Source organism: Cherax quadricarinatus, chromosome 3 (assembly GCF_038502225.1).
Source record: "Cherax quadricarinatus isolate ZL_2023a chromosome 3, ASM3850222v1, whole genome shotgun sequence".
Taxonomy (NCBI): Eukaryota; Metazoa; Arthropoda; class Malacostraca; order Decapoda; family Parastacidae; genus Cherax; species Cherax quadricarinatus.
In genome coordinates, this window is record NC_091294.1 from 66,377,534 (window position 1) to 66,396,660 (window position 19,127).

Below are 19,127 nucleotides of genomic sequence, written 5' to 3' on the forward strand. Positions count from 1 at the left end.
CCAGAATATCCCTTCAACAAGAACACAATTGTAATAAAGTTGGTAGAATTACCGACAATATGTAAAGTAAAAGGACACAAGTGCAACTAATGTGACATTTATTGTGGCAACGTTTCGCTCTCCAGGAGCTTTATCAAGCCATGGCTTGATAAAGCTCCTGGAGAGCGAAACGTTGCCACAATAAATGTCACATTAGTTGCACTTGTGTCCTTTTACTTTACAAGAAAACAATTGTCTGGATGACACAAAACATACACCATAACACAGCTGAGGTTACCTAGAGAAATGGTCTGCTTCTTAGATTCATTAAATAGTTTGACATATTTTGTCAACAATTTATATCAGTTATCTTGCAAACGTCGCAGTTTGAAAAAAAACAATATCTTGGCGAACACTACTTCATCATGATGTTTATAGATGTTTATTACTCTACTGCCAATAATTTTAAAGCTGAAATTTTCGTTTTTCACATTTCTGCGTTTTTCTTTCATTTTTATCATTATATATATATATATATATATATATATATATATATATAATATACATATATATATATATATATATATATATATATATACAAGTCCTAGTCAGTCTGCAATTTCACTCCGGACAGAAACATTGCATCAATAAAACAAAAATTGAGAAAAGTGATAAACGGAAATCTCAGCTATAAAAATTAATACACCAAAATTTCCCAGCTATGTTGGTGCTTTCATTATCCATTAATAATTAAATGCGTTATTGCGAACTAATTTTCAGCATTTCATCATACATACAACTGCACACTTATGCCAGCATTTTGCCTGATATGTCAGCTCCACACTTGGTACATGCCACGCTAGGAATTGCCTCTATGCCACAGTAAGTATAGCTAACTTTGAGTGTTCTAGTACGACACAAACGACAACGAGCACAACTGATCAAGTGCTCCAAATGACCATTCCTTAGCAGTATATATTTTTTTTTACGTCCGCTATGTGGCATATCAGTTACTGATACTTCTTTCATGGCACTGGACAAAGCACCTACTGACATATCAGGTAGAGAAGCCGTTGAGGCCACTGCCTCTGGTGTGGTGGCCAAAGGCGGTGTGGTACCCATAGGTGGTGCGGTGGTCATAGGCGATGTGGCGGTCCCAGGCGGTGTGGCTGCCAAAGACTTGGCCACTGGCGGTGTGGCGGCCGAAGATGTAACCACAGGCGGTGTGGGGGCCAAAGACTTGTCCACAGGAAGTGTGGCAGCCAAAGACGTGGCCACAGGCGGTTTGGCGGTCAAAGACGTGGCCACAGGTGGTGTGGTGGCCAAACACGTGGCAACAGGCGGTGTGGTGGCCAAACACGTGGCAACAGGCGGTGTGGTGGCCAAACACATGGCAACAGGTGGTGTGGTGGCCAAACACGTGGTAACAGGCGGTGTGGTGGCGAAACACGTGGCAACAGGCGGTGTGGTGGCCAAACACATGGCAACAGGCGGTGTGGTGGCCAAACACGTGGCAACAGGCGGTGTGGTGGCCAAACACTTGGCAACAGGTGGTGTGGTGGCCAAACACGTGGCAACAGGCGGTGTGGTGGCAAAACACGTGGCTACAGGCGGTGTGGTGGCCAAACACGTGGCAACAGGCGGTGTGGTGGCCAAACACTTGGCCACAGTAGACATGGTAGCTATAGATGTGGTGGCCTCAGATTCATCGTTGGTTGGTGTTACTGGAAGTGCATGCCTAGAACCTGAGTTTACACTGGCTAGTATTACTTCTTGTTGAGGTGGTGGTGATGCATCAGCCGCAGCGTCACTAGAATCAGCACCTGGGACTGCTTCTAATCTTACTTCAGCCGTTGCGTCTAACCGCTTTTGTTGCTTCAAACCTTTATTGAGGTTAAGTTTCGTCTTGCTAGGCATGGTGACGTAACAGGGAGATGTCGTGAGACAGAGGAAATAACGAGTACCCTACGCTGTCAGTTCCACACTGAGAGTTGTTCACAGCTGCAGTCAGGGTTCAACCGCAGATTAGGAGGCTGAAGGTCCACCTCAATCAACGGCTACCAGCAGTGAGGTGCAGCCCAGCACCTGCTACAAGTGGCGAGTTGTTCACAGTAATGGGAGGCGCATCAGAGTAAGGAAAGTTAAGAGTGAAGATCTGAAGGTAGGAAATCGCTTCTCTGTTCTCCAGGATGAATGTACTTCAGTGGCCAGTGAAGGTAAGGGTACTACTGCCCCTGCTAATGAAGGTAAGCGCATTCTTGTGGTTGGTGACTCTCAGGTAAGATATGTTGACCGTGCTTTTTGTAATAGGAATAAGAAGATGAGAGATAGAGTGTGCTTCCCTGGAGCTGGTGTTGGGGACATTGTCAACAGACTGGATAATATCATGTCAGGTAATGGGAACAAGCCCATTATCTGTCTCAGTGCTGGTGGAAATGATATTGGGAAGGGTAGGAGAGAAGAGCTGCTAGATAAGTACAGGTCAGCTATAGATTTCATTAAGTCTAAGGGAGGGATCCCAATCATATGTAGCATCTTGCCTAGAAGGGGAGTAGGAAATGAATGGTTGTCTAGGGCAATTGGTGTAAATTGCTGGCTAGACAGATACTGCAAGGAACTTGCAATCCCATTCATTGACAACTGGAACAACTTTTATGGCAAACATGATATGTATGCAAGGGATGGGGTTCATCTCTCTGGGGCAGGGGTGGTAGCACTTGCAGACTCGATTGAGAAGGCCATTGGTGAAATGCCTATGATTTTAAACTGATGGAAGATAGAGGTATGGGTGTGTGTGGGAAACAAGCAGGTTGCAACACTAGGGTTGGAAACAGTAAATGTATAAAAGGCATTCAGCATGAAGTTATAAATAAAGACAATAGAACAGGTCAGCAAACAAAGGGGGACAGCAGAGGGCAGCAAGGGACTAGCTCCCTTAAGGTTTACTATACTAATAGCAGGAGTGTTAGAAATAAGATAGATGAGCTAAGATTAATTGCAAGTGCAGGAAACATAGATATTATTGCTATAACAGAGACCTGGCTCAATCTGAAAGATAGAGAGATGCCCTCTGAATGTCACATACAAGGCTATAAATTATTCCACACTGACAGGGTCAACAGGAAAGGTGGTGGAGTAGCGATGTATGTCAGAGACAATTTAAATTGTTGTGTTAGACAAGATATTAAATTAGAAGCGTCAGCCACTGAATCTGTTTGGTTACAGCTTCTCGAGGGCCGAGAAAAACTAATTTTGGGTGTGATTTACAGGGCCCCAAATCTTGATAGGGAGTGCAGTAAACTTCTATGGGACGAAATTCGTAAGGCATCTACATACGAAAATGTTGTGCTAATGGGAGATTTCAACTATAGACAGATTGACTGGAGCAATTTGACAGGAAATTTAGAGTCGGGTGACTTTCTTGATACGATCCAGGATTGTTTTTTAAAACAGTTTGTGACAGAGCCAACTAGGGGAAATAACCTCCTTGACTTGGTTCTTGCCAGTAGGGAAACACTAATTAATAATCTTGAGGTTAATGATGAGCTTGGGGAGAGTGATCACAAATCACTCAGTTTTAACATATCATGGAATTCCCCTAATAATGGCAATCAAGTCTCCGTCCCTGACTTTCGCTTGGCTGATTTCATAGGACTGAAAAATTACTTAGGTGGGCTGAACTGGAATGACCTGACTAGGGGTCAGGTAGGTGGTGATGGTTGCCGATATGATGCTTTCCAGGGCATAGTTCTAGCTGCTCAGTCAAATTATGTTCCAAATAGGGAAATCAGATCAAACAAAAATGATCCTAAATGGATGAACAATAGATTAAAATATCTGATTGGTCAAAAGAGAGGCATATATAGGCAAATCAAAAGAGGAGAGGGGCAATTAAGAAATCGATATATTCAGTTAAAGAGAGAAATAAAAAAGGGAATTAGAAAAGCAAATAGAGATTATGAGGTTAAAGTTGCAAGAGAATCGAAGACTAACCCAAAAGGATTCTTTCAGGTATACAGAAGTAAGATCAGGGACAAGATAGGCCCACTCAAAAGTTCCTCGGGTCAGCTCACTGACAGTGATAAGGAAATGTGTAGAATTTTTAACACATACTTCCTCTCAGTTTTTACACAGGAGGATACCAGCGATATTCCAGTAATGATAAATTATGTAGAACAGGACGATAATAAACTGTGCACTATTAGGGTCACAAGTGACATGGTCCTTAGGCAAATAGATAAATTAAAACCTAACAAATCCCCAGGCCCTGATGAACTGTATGCAAGGGTTCTAAAGGAATGTAAAGAGGAGCTTAGCACACCTTTGGCTAATCTTTTCAACATATCACTACAAACTGGCATGGTGCCAGATAAGTGGAAAATGGCAAATGTGATACCTATTTTCAAAACAGGTGACAGGTCCTTAGCTTCGAACTATAGACCAATAAGCCTAACCTCCATAGTGGGAAAATTTATGGAATCAATAATTGCCGAGGCAGTTCGTAGCCACCTTGAAAAGCATAAATTAATCAACGAATCTCAGCATGGTTTTACAAAGGGGCGTTCCTGCCTTACGAATTTATTAACTTTTTTCACTAAGGTATTTGAGGAGGTAGATCATGGTAATGAATATGATATTGTGTATATGGACTTCAGTAAGGCTTTTGACAGGGTCCCACATCAGAGACTATTGAGGAAAATTAAAGCACATGGAATAGGAGGAGAAATTTTTTCCTGGATAGAGGCATGGTTGACAAATAGGCAGCAGAGAGTTTGCATAAATGGGGAGAAATCAGAGTGGGGAAGCGTCACGAGCGGTGTTCCACAGGGGTCAGTGTTGGGCCCCCTGCTGTTCACAATCTACATAAACGACATAGATGAGGGCATAAAGAGCGACATCGGCAAGTTTGCCGATGACACCAAAATAGGCCGTCGAATTCATTCTGACGAGGACATTCGAGCACTCCAGGAAGATTTGAATAGACTGATGCAGTGGTCGGAGAAGTGGCAGATGCAGTTTAATATAGACAAATGCAAAGTTCTAAATGTTGGACAGGACAATAACCATGCCACATATAAACTAAATAATGTAGATCTTAATATTACGGATTGCGAAAAAGATTTAGGAGTTCTGGTTAGCAGTAATCTGAAACCAAGACAACAGTGCATAAGTGTTCGCAATAAAGCTAATAGAATCCTTGGCTTCATATCAAGAAGCATAAATAATAGGAGTCCTCAGGTTGTTCTTCAACTCTATACATCCTTGGTTAGGCCTCATTTAGATTATGCTGCACAGTTTTGGTCACCGTATTACAGAATGGATATAAATTCTCTGGAAAATGTACAAAGGAGGATGACAAAGATGATCCCATGTATCAGAAACCTTCCCTATGAGGATAGACTAAGGGCCCTGAAACTGCACTCTCTAGAAAGACGTAGAATTAGGGGGGATATGATTGAGGTTTATAAGTGGAAGACAGGAATAAATAAAGGGGATGTAAATAGTGTGCTGAAAATATCTAGCCTAGACAGGACTCGCAGCAATGGTTTTAAGTTGGAAAAATTCAGATTCAGGAGGGATATAGGAAAGTACTGGTTTGGTAATAGAGTTGTGGATGAGTGGAACAAACTCCCAAGTACCGTTATAGAGGCCAGAACGTTGTGTAGCTTTAAAAATAGGTTGGATAAATACATGAGTAGATGTGGGTGGGTGTGAGTTAGACCTGATAGCTTGTGCTAACAGGTCGGTTGCCGTGTTCCTCCCTTAAGTCAATGTGACCTGACCTGACTAGGTTGGGTGCATTGGCTTAAGCCGGTAGGGACTTGGACCTGCCTCGCATGGGCCAGTAGGCCTTCTGCAGTGTTCCTTCGTTCTTATGTTCTTATGTTCTTATCAATACTAATCAGTCCCTCAACCTAGGAGTAGGTGCGAAGAGCACCATAGTACTATCTGAAGATCAAGCGACAGTGCGGAGACTTAAATACTGTCGGAAGGAGAGGTGCAGGGTAGTAGTAGTAGTAGTAGTAGTAGTAGTGAGAGGCCACTGAGAGGTCATGTCCCTCTCAGATCCAACACTTCTCACTTGAAAAGCTTGTCCAAGGTGTTTTCTGTACCAAGATGCCACGTGTTGCAGTGTCTGACAAGATGAACATCAAAATGGTATACAATCTCATATGCAACAGTTAGACAGATCGCCTACCAAGACTCGACTGAAGAAGCCTACTGTGTAGGCACGTTTCGAAAATGTCTTGTTGCAATGTGTCTTTTCAAGTGAGACCAGATGTTGGATCTGAGACTGGGACATGACCTGGTCAGTGGACAAGCTTTTCAAGTGAGAAGGGTTGGATCTGAGAGGGACTGACCTCTCAGTTGCCTCTCACTACTACTACTACTACTACTACTACTACTACCCTGCACCTCTCCTTCCGACAGTATTTAAGTCTCCGCACTGTCGCTTGATCTTCAGATAGTTCCTGACTATGGAACTGAACTTCTCCAGGCCGAGGGACTGACAACCTCAAATTCTACGACTTTAAGGGTGATGGACTGATTACATCGTCTTCACATCTCTACTGTTCCTGCCTACTTTCTGTATTCGACTGAAGAAGCCTACTGTGTAGGCGAAACGTTTCGGAATAAAGTTGTCTAACTGTTGCATATGTGTCTTACCTAACAACTGAACATTAAAATGGTATAAATACCGACAGATTGTTAGGTAAGACACATATGCAACAGTTAGGTATCTTTATTTCGAAACGTTTCGCCTACACAGTAGGCTTCTTCAGTCGAGTACAGAAAAGTTGATAGAAGCAGAAGATACTTGAAGACGATGTAATCAGTCCATCACCCTTAAAGTTTTGAGGTGGTCAGTCCCTCAGTCTGGAGAAGAGCATTGTTCCGTTGTCTGAAACAATATGAAGTTGAAGTGAACGAACGAACGAACGAAAGTTCAGGTAAGATCCCAAATGGGATGAGCGGGGAAGGCGGGACAGACGAAGAATAGTGCTGGAGAGGAGTGTTCTTAGTAGTAGAAATAGAGCCAGGGCTTAACCCAGCAGCTAAGTCGATCGTGGGACAGACATTGAGAACACACATAGCAGGCTCTTCTGTTGGGACTCCGGTGGGTGAGTGGGGAAGTGTGGACAGACGATGAACAGTCGTGAGAGGAAGGTCTTGAGTTGTAGAATAAAGAGCCAGGGCTAAACCCAGCTGCGTGGCACTGCGAGGCAGTGTAGAGAGGGCATGTTGAGGACATAGAGGAGAGAGCAGACTGCAGACAGTGCTCGCTGACTGATATGCTTCAGGCTGAGGTGAAGAGCTGGTTTGGACGTCAGGTGTTGGGAAGGGTGTTGTGTGTTTGGCTACACTTCGCTGGTGATGGAGCCACTCTTGAGTCTTTTGAAGTCTCTCTTGGACATGTGGAATAGTTGCATTCTGAGGTTGGAGCAGTTCAGATTCGTCACGAGGTAAGATAGTGCGTTTTCAAAAGGAATTTGGTGAGGTTTGGTGCAGGTGTACTTAACAGCTCCTTCTTTCATTAAGTGGAGCATATCAGCTGCGCTCATTTCGGTTGGGAGGTTGGGGGTGGTGTAGAAGGTTAGAGACCCATTAAAGGCTTGGCTTAGGTAACGGTTGCGTGTGGTTTCTTCTTCGACTACTACTTCGTCGTTGTCCGAGGGTTGTTCATAATGTTCTGGTACTATTTCGTCTTCTGTGACTGTGTTGAGAGGAGGCAGGGAGTGTTGGTCGGTTGTGATTTGTTGGGCTGGTGGTGGGTGGTGAGAGGTGGCAGTAGACGGTGGTGTTGGTTCTGGAGTAGAGTCTTGGTCAGAGATACGAGTAGGACCAGGGGTTGAGGTGAAGTTAACAATATCTGGAATTAGCTTGAGGAGGTCTTGTGATGGTGGCGAGTCTGGAAAGTTGAAGTTTGGCATGTTGTTTAGGCGAAACAGTTCATTGATTGTCGTGTTGAATGAGCCAGGGTTTGCAGCATTAGTAAGGTGTGCATACATCATACAGTATAGCACCTTGGATGGAACAGCGTCAGGAAGAGCAAGGAGGGACTGGCTGGGTGGAGATGATTGTTGTGTAGCTTGAAGGAGTTCGGTGGTATCTGATTGAATTTTTGCAATGGCGGCGTATGTTGGCGATTTAGGGTTGTTCTTCTTGGTTTCTTCAATGATTTTCTTAGACAGGACTTCTTTACGTAGAGGGCATTTTGCTGCAAGGGTGTGGTGAGTACCCTTGCAGTTGAGGCAGGTAGGAGAGGTAGTGGTAGTAGAACATTCCTTGAAGTCATGGCCGTCTTTACCGCAGTTTGTGCAGTACTTTTTCCCTTTCAGAGGACAGTCAGGCGTTGAGTGGTGATAGGAGTAGCAGGTCCAGCATGGCGAGATGTGGGCGAAACGTTCGGGTTCTATGTGACTTGGATGGATATGATAGTAGGAGATAGCTAGGCCGTCAGACAGTGCTCTAGTAGCCATCTCGATGTTGGAGAAGGTTAGCTTGATCATTGTAGAGGCGTTGGGGATTTTGGTGATATGTTCAATCGACGCCCAGGTATTTTGTTCCTCGATAGAGGTCTTGAGATCCTCAGTCGATAAAGAAGTGACGAGTTTGTCCAGCCGTTTGACGAAAACGGAACGTTTCGCCAGCAAAAAAGGTGAAGGGGAGATGGTGAACTGTCGGTCTCTGAGGGTTTTCATAGAAGTGTCGGCGATCAGCTTTGTGGCTTCATAATCGTCGGTACAGACGACGATGAATGAGTCTTTCGTCGAGTTGATGGCTGTAAATTTAACCTGTAGGCAAGTCTTTACAACGGCAGCAAGGGCAAGTTTAGTAGAGTCATTTATTACTCCACTGTTGGGTTTGATCCTTACACGGTTTGCAAGCATCATGAAGGAGTAAGTCAGGCGCTGGTACGATGATTATAGGTTCCCCTCCCCGACGGGGATCGAAGGAACACTTCTTGAGGTGAGGAGCGACTGTGTCTTACGATGATGTGTTCCAGAACGTTGTGTAGCTTTAAAAATAGGTTGGATAAATACATGAGTAGATGTGGGTGGGTGTGAGTTGGACCTGATAGCTTGTGCTACCAGGTCGGTTGCCGTGTTCCTCCCTTAAGTCAATGTGACCTGACCTGACTAGGTTGGGTGCATTGGCTTAAGACGGTAGGAGACTTGGACCTGCCTCGCATGGGCCAGTAGGCCTTCAGCAGTGTTCCTTCGTTCTTATGTTCTTATGAATTTCCCATCCTTGGAAAATTCCGTAGAGTGGTGTTTCCCGTCCATGTTAAGAACATAAGAACATAAGAACGAAGGAACACTGCAGAAGGCCTACTGGCCCATGCGAGGCAGGTCCAAGTCTCCTACCGGCTTAAGCCAATGCACCCAACCTAGTCAGGTCAGGTCACATTGACTTAAGGGAGGAACACGGCAACCGACCTGTTAGCACAAGCTATCAGGTATAACTCACACCCACCCACATCTACTCATGTATTTATCCAACCTATTTTTAAAGCTACACAACGTTCTGGCCTCTATAACGGTACTTGGGAGTTTGTTCCACTCATCCACAACTCTATTACCAAACCAGTACTTTCCTATATCCTTCCTGAATCTGAATTTTTCCAACTTAAAACCATTGCTGCGAGTCCTGTCTAGGCTAGATATTTTCAGCACACTATTTACATCCCCTTTATTTATTCCTGTCTTCCATTTATACACCTCAATCATATCCCCCCTAATTCTACGTCTTTCTAGAGAGTGCAGTTTCAGGGCCCTTAGTCTATCCTCATAGGGAAGGTTTCTGATACATGGGATCATCTTTGTCATCCTCCTTTGTACATTTTCCAGAGAATTTATATCCATTCTGTAATACGGTGACCAAAACTGTGCAGCATAATCTAAATGAGGCCTAACCAAGGATGTATAGAGTTGAAGAACAACCTGAGGACTCCTATTATTTATGCTTCTTGATATGAAGCCAAGGATTCTATTAGCTTTATTGCGAACACTTATGCACTGTTGTCTTGGTTTCAGATTACTGCTAACCAGAACTCCTAAATCTTTTTCGCAATCCGTAATATTAAGATCTACATTATTTAGTTTATTTTTTGTCAAGATTATTTTTTACTGTATCAAGATATTTAAATACAACTTTGACATTAAAATTCGTAAGTATAGAAGGTATATGAATTAGTTTTTATGGTAAGGGAAAAAGCAATGAATTTATATATATATATATATATATATATATATATATATATATATATATATATATATATATATATATATATATATATATATATATATATTAAACAGAGATATTAAGGTTATGAAAAAAATATATGAAATATGAAGTGGATATATTTTCTTCTAATTCGAACAAATAATGACTAAAATATTTCAGTTTTTCAATTAAAGACAACAGATTGTAAAAGAACAAAAAACATAAAGTATGATCAAAATGAACTATCTACATTTCTCATTAGAATGAACATTATTAAGAATGAACATTATTGTTATTTTTCATATTCTCATAAAATTTGTTTTAACTTTAATCAATGTTTATTTCGCAATACATTAGCCCTTTCATTGTAGATTAAGTCCGTCTACCTCTTTCTTGAAAACAATGACTGTTCATCAGCCAGAATATCCCTTCAACAAGAACACAATTGTAATAAAGTTGGTAGAATTACCGACAATATGTAAAGTAAAAGGACACAAGTGCAACTAATGTGACATTTATTGTGGCAACGTTTCGCTCTCCAGGAGCTTTATCAAGCCATGGCTTGATAAAGCTCCTGGAGAGCGAAACGTTGCCACAATAAATGTCACATTAGTTGCACTTGTGTCCTTTTACTTTACAAGAAAACAATTGTCTGGATGACACAAAACATACACCATAACACAGCTGAGGTTACCTAGAGAAATGGTCTGCTTCTTAGATTCATTAAATAGTTTGACATATTTTCTCAACAATTTATATCAGTTATCTTGCAAACGTCGCAGTTTGAAAAAAACAATATCTTGGCGAACACTACTTCATCATGAAGTTTATAGATGTTTATTACTCTACTGCCAATAATTTTAAAGCTGAAATTTTCGTTTTTCACATTTCTGCGTTTTTCTTTCATTGTTATCATTGAGATGGTTCTGTCTGAGATAAAATGTCAAACTGACCAGAGTTCGGGACAAAATTTTCAAACCAGGACAATCACAATAAAATGTATCATTGCAAATATATAATATTACTACAACGAAAACAGGAAATAAAAACCTGAGAGTTTTTATGTGCTGATTATCATACCTTCAGAGGAATAGAAGGGGCGAATAGGCAAAACTTGCGATTTCTGTGTAGTAATATGCCGTTGTCAGCTAGGCCTGTATACCATGTACATGTACTTGTAGTAAATAAAGGTATTATATATATATATATATATATATATATATATATATATATATATATATATATATATATATATATATATATACATACAAAAGTCCTGGTCAGTCTGCAATTTTACTCCACGCAGAAACATTGCAACAATAAAACAAAAATTGAGAAAAGTGAAAAACGGAAATCTCAACTATAAAAATTAATGCACCAAAATTTCCCAGCTATGTTGGTGCTTTCATTATCCATAAATAATTAAATGCATTATTGAGAACTAATTTTCAGCATTTCATCATACAACTGCACACTTGTGCCAGTATTTAGCCTAACATGTTAGCTCCACACTTGGTACATGTCAAGCTAGGAATTGCCTCTATGCCACTGTAAGTATAACTAATTCTGAGTGTTCTAGTACGACACAAACGACAAAAAGCAAAACTGACCAACTCTTCCATATGGCCTTTCCTTATATGTATATATTTTTTTTTACGTCCGTTATGTGGCATATCAGTTACTGATGCTCCGTTCATGGCACTAGACAAAGCACCTACTGACATATCAGGTAGAGAAGCCGTTGAGGCCACTGCCTCTGGTGTGGTGGTCAAAGGCGGTGTGGCACCCATAGGTGGTGCGGTGGTCATAGGCGATGTGGCGGTCCCAGGCGGTGTGGCTGCCAAAGACTTGGCCACTGGCGGTATGGCGGCCGAAGATGTGACCATAGGCGGTGTGGGGGCCAAAGACTTGGCCACAGGAGGTGTGGCAGCCAAAGACGTGGCCACAGGCAGTTTGGCGGTCAAAGACGTGGCCACAAGTGGTGTTGTGGCGAAACACGTGGCAACAGGCGGTGTGGTGGCCAAACACGTGGCAACAGGCGGTGTGGTTGCCAAACACGTGGCAACAGGCGGTGTGGTTGCCAAACACGTGGCAACAGGCGGTGTGGTGGCCAAACACGTGGCAACAGGCGGTGTGGTTGCCAAACACATGGCAACAGGTGGTGTGGTGGCCAAACACGTGGCAACAGGCGGTGTGGTGGCCAAACACGTGGCAACAGGCGGTGTGGTTGCCAAACACATGGCAACAGATGGTGTGGTGGCCAAACACGTGGCAACAGGCGGTGTGGTGGCCAAACACATGGCAACAGGCGGTGTGGTGGCCAAACACATGGCAACAGGTGGTGTGGTGGCCAAACACGTGGCAACAGGCGGTGTGGTGGCAAAACACATGGCAACAGGCGGTGTGGTGGCCAAACACTTGGCCACAGTAGACATGGTAGCTATAGATGTGGTGGCCTCAGATTCATCGTTGGTTGGTACTACTTGAAGTGCATGCCTAGATCGTGAATTTACACTGGCTTGTATTACTTCTTGTTGAGGTGGTGGTGATGCCTCATCCGGAGCGTCACTAGAATCAGCACCTGGGACTGCTTCTAATCTTACCTCAGCCGTTGCGTCTAACCGCTTTTGTTGCTTCAAACCTTTATTGAGGTTAAGTTTCGTCTTGCTAGGCATGGTGACGTAACAGGGAGATGTCGTGAGACAGAGGAAATAACGAATACCCTACGCTGTCAGTTCCACACTGAGAGTTGTTCACAGCTGCAGTCAGGGTTCAACCGCGGTGAAGATGCCAACGAGCATTTTCATGCATCTCGCACAAATACATCAAAAATATTTTTGAAACATGGCTAAAAAATAGCATAAATGCACTAATTACGTGTGTTCCTTTTGCTTGATGACTCCTTCACTTCATCTTGTATCACTGCGATAACTAACTTTAAAATTATCGTAGAAAGATGAGGCTTACTCCTTAATATTGCCACATTTTTGGACGATTTTTCAGAAGATAGACTTAATTCATTTCTCTGTTTTCGCACTTTCTTACTGATTCCCTACCAAAGGGGATATCATGTTTTTTAGTTCCTGAACGCTAACGGTTATCATTATTAATTAAAAAAATGATATATTAAGATTTATAAACATCCATTAAAAGCTCCTCGAGAATGGTGAAAATTTGAAGACAATTGAATAGTTTTCTCCACTGACGGCAGAGACTCCAGTGATAAGGCAGCCTTTAAATATTTTAGCCTTTTAGAAGACACAGGCACACCCATTTTTTAAGTGATTTAAAAGTTAAAAAAATCACCACAACACGCATAAAATGGACTAATCGTCTCCTACACTTTAATTTCACTCTCCGGCAACCTAAGTAAGCAAGGCTTGTCTCTACTTCACTCAGGATTTTGAAACAGACGCTATAAAAAATAGAAACAAACTTTAATTTCGGTCTGCAGCATGTAGCATTGAATTAATATTACGGATTGCGAAAAAGATTTAGGAGTTCTGGTTAGCAGTAATCTGAAACCAAGACAACAGTGCATAAGTGTTCGCAATAAAGCTAATAGAATCCTTGGCTTCATATCAAGAAGCATAAATAATAGGAGTCCTCAGGTTGTTCTTCAACTCTATACATCCTTGGTTAGGCCTCATTTAGATTATGCTGCACAGTTTTGGTCACCGTATTACAGAATGGATATAAATTCTCGGAAAAATGTACAAAGGAGGATGACAAAGTTGATCCCATGTATCAGAAACCTTCCCTATGAGGATAGACTAAGGGCACTGAATCTGCACTCTCTTGAAAGACGTAGAATTAGGGGGGATATGATTGAGGTGTATAAATGGAAGACAGGAATAAACAAAGGGGATGTAAACAGTGTGCTGAAAATATCTAGCCTAGACAGGACTCGCAGCAATGGTTTCAAGTTGGAAAAATTCAGATTCAGGAAGGATATAGGAAAGTACTGGTTTGGTAATAGAGTTGTAGATGAGTGGAACAAACTCCCAAGTACCGTTATAGAGGCCAGAACGTTGTGTAGCTTTAAAAATAGGTTGAATAAATACACGAGTGGATGTGGGTGGGTTTGAGTTGGACCTGATAGCTTGTGCTACCAGGTCAGTTGCCGTGTTCCTCCCTTAAGTCAATGTGACCTGACCTGACTAGGTTGGGTACATTGGCCTAAGCCGGTAGGAGACTTGGACCTGCCTCACATGGCCCAGTAGGTCTTCTGCAGTGTTCCTTCGTTCTTATGTTCTTATGTTCTTATATTGCTTTCCGTTGCCCACTGGAAAACTTTGTTTATATCTTCTTGGAGATTAACCGTGTCCTCAATAGATGACAGTCTCGTGCAGATCCTAGTATCCTCTGCAAACGATGTTACAGTGCTGTGGTGTATATCTCTGTCTATGTCTGATATGAGGATGAGGAATAGGATGGGGGCGAGTACTGTGCCTTGTGGAACAGAGCTTATATATATATATATATATATATATATATATATATATATATATGTCGTGCCGAATAGGCAGAACTTGCGATCTTGGCTTAAATAGCAACGTTCATCTTGCCATATAGGACAAGTGAAAATTTGTGTATGCAATAATTTCGCCAAAATCATTCTGAACCTAACGAAAAAAATATATTTCACTGTGTTTGTTTAGTATTAAATTATTGTAAACAAATCTAAAATATATTTAGTTGGGTTAGGCTAAAATAAATTGTTCTTGTTATAATAAGGTTAGGTAAGTTTTCTAAGTTCCTTTTGGTGCAAAATTATAATTTTTTACATCAACATTAATGAAAAAAATATATCTTTAAACGTATAAGAGAAAATTTTAGAAAGGACTTAATTTTAAATGAGTTCTTGCTAATTGACCAGTTTTACATATTCGGCACGACATATATATATATATATATATGTATATATATATATATATATATATATATATATATATATATATATATATATATATATATATATATATATATACATATATATATATATATATATATATATATATATATATATATATATATATATATATAATGTATATATATATATATATATACATATATATATAATGTATATATATATATATATATAATGTATATATATATATATATATATAATGTATATATATATATATATGTATATATATATATATATAATGTATATATATATATATATATGTACATATATATATATATATACATTATATATATATACATATATATATATATATATATATATATATATATATATATATATATATATATATATATATATATATATATATATATATATATATATATTATATATATATATATATATATATATATATATATATATATATATATATATATATATATATGTAATATATATATATATTATATATATATATATATATATATATATATATATATATATATATATATATATATATATATATATATATATATATATATATATATATATATATATATATATATATATATATATATATATATATATATATATATATATATATATTATATATATATATATATATATATATATATATATATATATATATATATATATATTTTTCATATTCTCATAAAACTTGTAACTTAAATCAATGATTATTTTGCAATACCTTAGCTCTTTCATTGTAGATTTAGTCCTTCTACGTCTCTCCTGAAATTAAACACTGTTCATCAGGCAGAATATCTTGTCAACAAGAACACAAGAAAAGGTATGATACAGCTCATGGAGCGGGAAGAGTGACCCAGTAACAGACAGTGAAGAGGCGGGGTCAGGAGCTACGACTCGACCTCTGCAACCACGACTAGGTGAGTACAATTAGTTGAGTACAATTGCCGGGATGACACGAAACATACACTATAACACAGCTGAGGTTAGGTAGATTTATCGTCTGACCCTTAAAATCTCAACAATTTATTTTAGTTATTTCGCAAAAATCGCAGTTTGGAAAAAAAAAAAACCTTGGCAGACAGTACTTCATTAATTTTTATAGCTGAAAATTTCGTCTTTTTACATTTTTTTTTTTTTAATTTTTATTATTGCGATTTTGCTGTCCGAGACAAAATGTCAAACTGACCAGGACTTCGGGACAGAACTTTCAAACCAGGACAATGACAAAACTATTATTAGTGTGGACCGTTACAAAGCCATGGCTTGCTTTTGCAGTGTTTTAAAAATTGAGGTTGGAGAGTTGAAGGAGGTCTTGCTTCTCCAGGAGAAAATTAGGAGGCTGAAGGTTCACCTCAATGGGGTTGGGAGCAAGTGAGAAGTGGCTGATATGGTTGAGGGGAATGAGGCTACCAGCAGCGAGGTGCAGTCTGTCTTTCATAAGAACATAAGAACGAAGGAACACTGCAGAAGGCCTACCGGCCCATGCGAGGCAGGTCCAAGTCCCTACCGGCTTAAGCCAATGCACCCAACCTAGTCAGGTCAGGTCACATTGACTCAAGGGAGGAACACGGCAACCGACCCGTTAGCACAAGCTATCAGGTCCAACTCACACCCACCCACATCTACTCATGTATTTATCCAACCTATTTTTAAAGCTACACAACGTTCTGGCCTCTATAACGGTACTTGGGAGTTTGTTCCACTCATCCACAACTCTATTACCAAACCAGTACTTTCCTATATCCCTCCTGAATCTGAATTTTTCCAACTTAAAACCATTGCTGCGAGTCCTGTCTAGGCTAGATATTATCAGCACACTATTTACATCCCCTTTATTTATTCCTGTCTTCCACTTATAAACCTCAATCATATCCCCCCTAATTCTACGTCTTTCTAGAGAGTGCAGTTTCAGGGCCCTTAGTCTATCCTCATAGGGAAGGTTTCTGATACATGGGATCATCTTTGTCATCCTCCTTTGTACATTTTCCAGAGAATTTATATCCATTCTGTAATACGGTGACCAAAACTGTGCAGCATAATCTAAATGAGGCCTAACCAAGGATGTATAGAGTTGAAGAACAACCTGAGGACTCCTATTATTTATGCTTCTTGATATGAAGCCAAGGATTCTATTAGCTTTATTGCGAACACTTATGCACTGTTGTCTTGGTTTCAGATTACTGCTAACCAGAACTCCTAAATCTTTTTCGCAATCCGTAATATTAAGATCTACATTATTTAGTTTATATGTGGCATGGTTATTGTCCTGTCCAACATTTAGAACTTTGCATTTGTCTATATTAAACTGCATCTGCCACTTCTCCGACCACTGCATCAGTCTATTCAAATCTTCCTGGAGTGCTCGAATGTCCTCGTCAGAATGAATTCGACGGCCTATTTTGGTGTCATCGGCAAACTTGCCGATTGCCCTCATCTATGTCGTTTATGTAGATTGTGAACAGATTCTACACATTTCCTTATCACTGTCAGTGAGCTGACCCGAGGAACTTTTGAGTGGGCCTATCTTGTCCCTGATCTTACTTCTGTATACCTGAAAGAATCCTTTTGGGTTAGTCTTCGATTCTCTTGCAACTTTAACCTCATAATCTCTTTTTGCTTTTCTAATTCCCTTTTTTATTTCTCTCTTTAACTGAATATATCGATTTCTTAATTGCCCCTCTCCTCTTTTGATTTGCCTATATATGCCTCTCTTTTGACCAATCAGATATTTTAATCTATTGTTCATCCATTTAGGATCATTTTTGTTTGATCTGATTTCCCTATTTGGAACATAATTTGACTGAGCAGCTAGAACTATGCCCTGGAAAGCATCATATCGGCAACCATCACCACCTACCTGACCCTTAGTCAGGTCATTCCAGTTCAGCCCACCTAAGTAATTTTTCAGTCCTATGAAATCAGCCAAGCGAAAGTCAGGGACGGAGACTTGATTGCCATTATTAGGGGAATTCCATGATATGTTAAAACTGAGTGATTTGTGATCACTCTCCCCAAGCTCATCATTAACCTCAAGATTATTAATTAGTGTTTCCCTACTGGCAAGAACCAAGTCAAGGAGGTTATTTCCCCTAGTTGGCTCTGTCACAAACTGTTTTAAAAAACAATCCTGGATCGTATCAAGAAAGTCACCCGACTCTAAATTTCCTGTCAAATTGCTCCAGTCAATCTGTCTATAGTTGAAATCTCCCATTAGCACAACATTTTCGTATGTAGATGCCTTACGAATTTCGTCCCATAGAAGTTTACTGCACTCCCTATCAAGATTTGGGGCCCTGTAAATCACACCCAAAATTAGTTTTTCTCGGCCCTCGAGAAGCTGTAACCAAACAGATTCAGTGGCTGACGCTTCTAATTTAATATCTTGTCTAACACAACAATTTAAATTGTCTCTGACATACATCGCTACTCCACCACCTTTCCTGTTGACCCTGTCAGTGTGGAATAATTTATAGCCTTGTATGTGACATTCAGAGGGCATCTCTCTATCTTTCAGATTGAGCCAGGTCTCTGTTATAGCAATAATATCTATGTTTCCTGCACTTGCAATTAATCTTAGCTCATCTATCTTATTTCTAACACTCCTGCTATTAGTATAGTAAACCTTAAGGGAGCTAGTCCCTTGCTGCCCTCTGCTGTCCCCCTTTGTTTGCTGACCTGTTCTATTGTCTTTATTTATAACTTCATGCTGAATGCCTTTTATACATTTACTGTTTCCAACCCTAGTGTTGCAACCTGCTTGTTTCCCACACACACCCATACCTCTATCTTCCATCAGTTTAAAATCATAGGCATTTCACCAATGGCCTTCTCAATCGAGTCTGCAAGTGCTACCACCCCAGCCCCAGAGAGATGTACCCCATCCCTTGCATACATATCATGTTTGCCATAAAAGTTGTTCCAGTTGTCAATGAATGGGATTGCAAGTTCCTTGCAGTATCTGTCTAGCCAGCAATTTACACCAATTGCCCTAGACAACCATTCA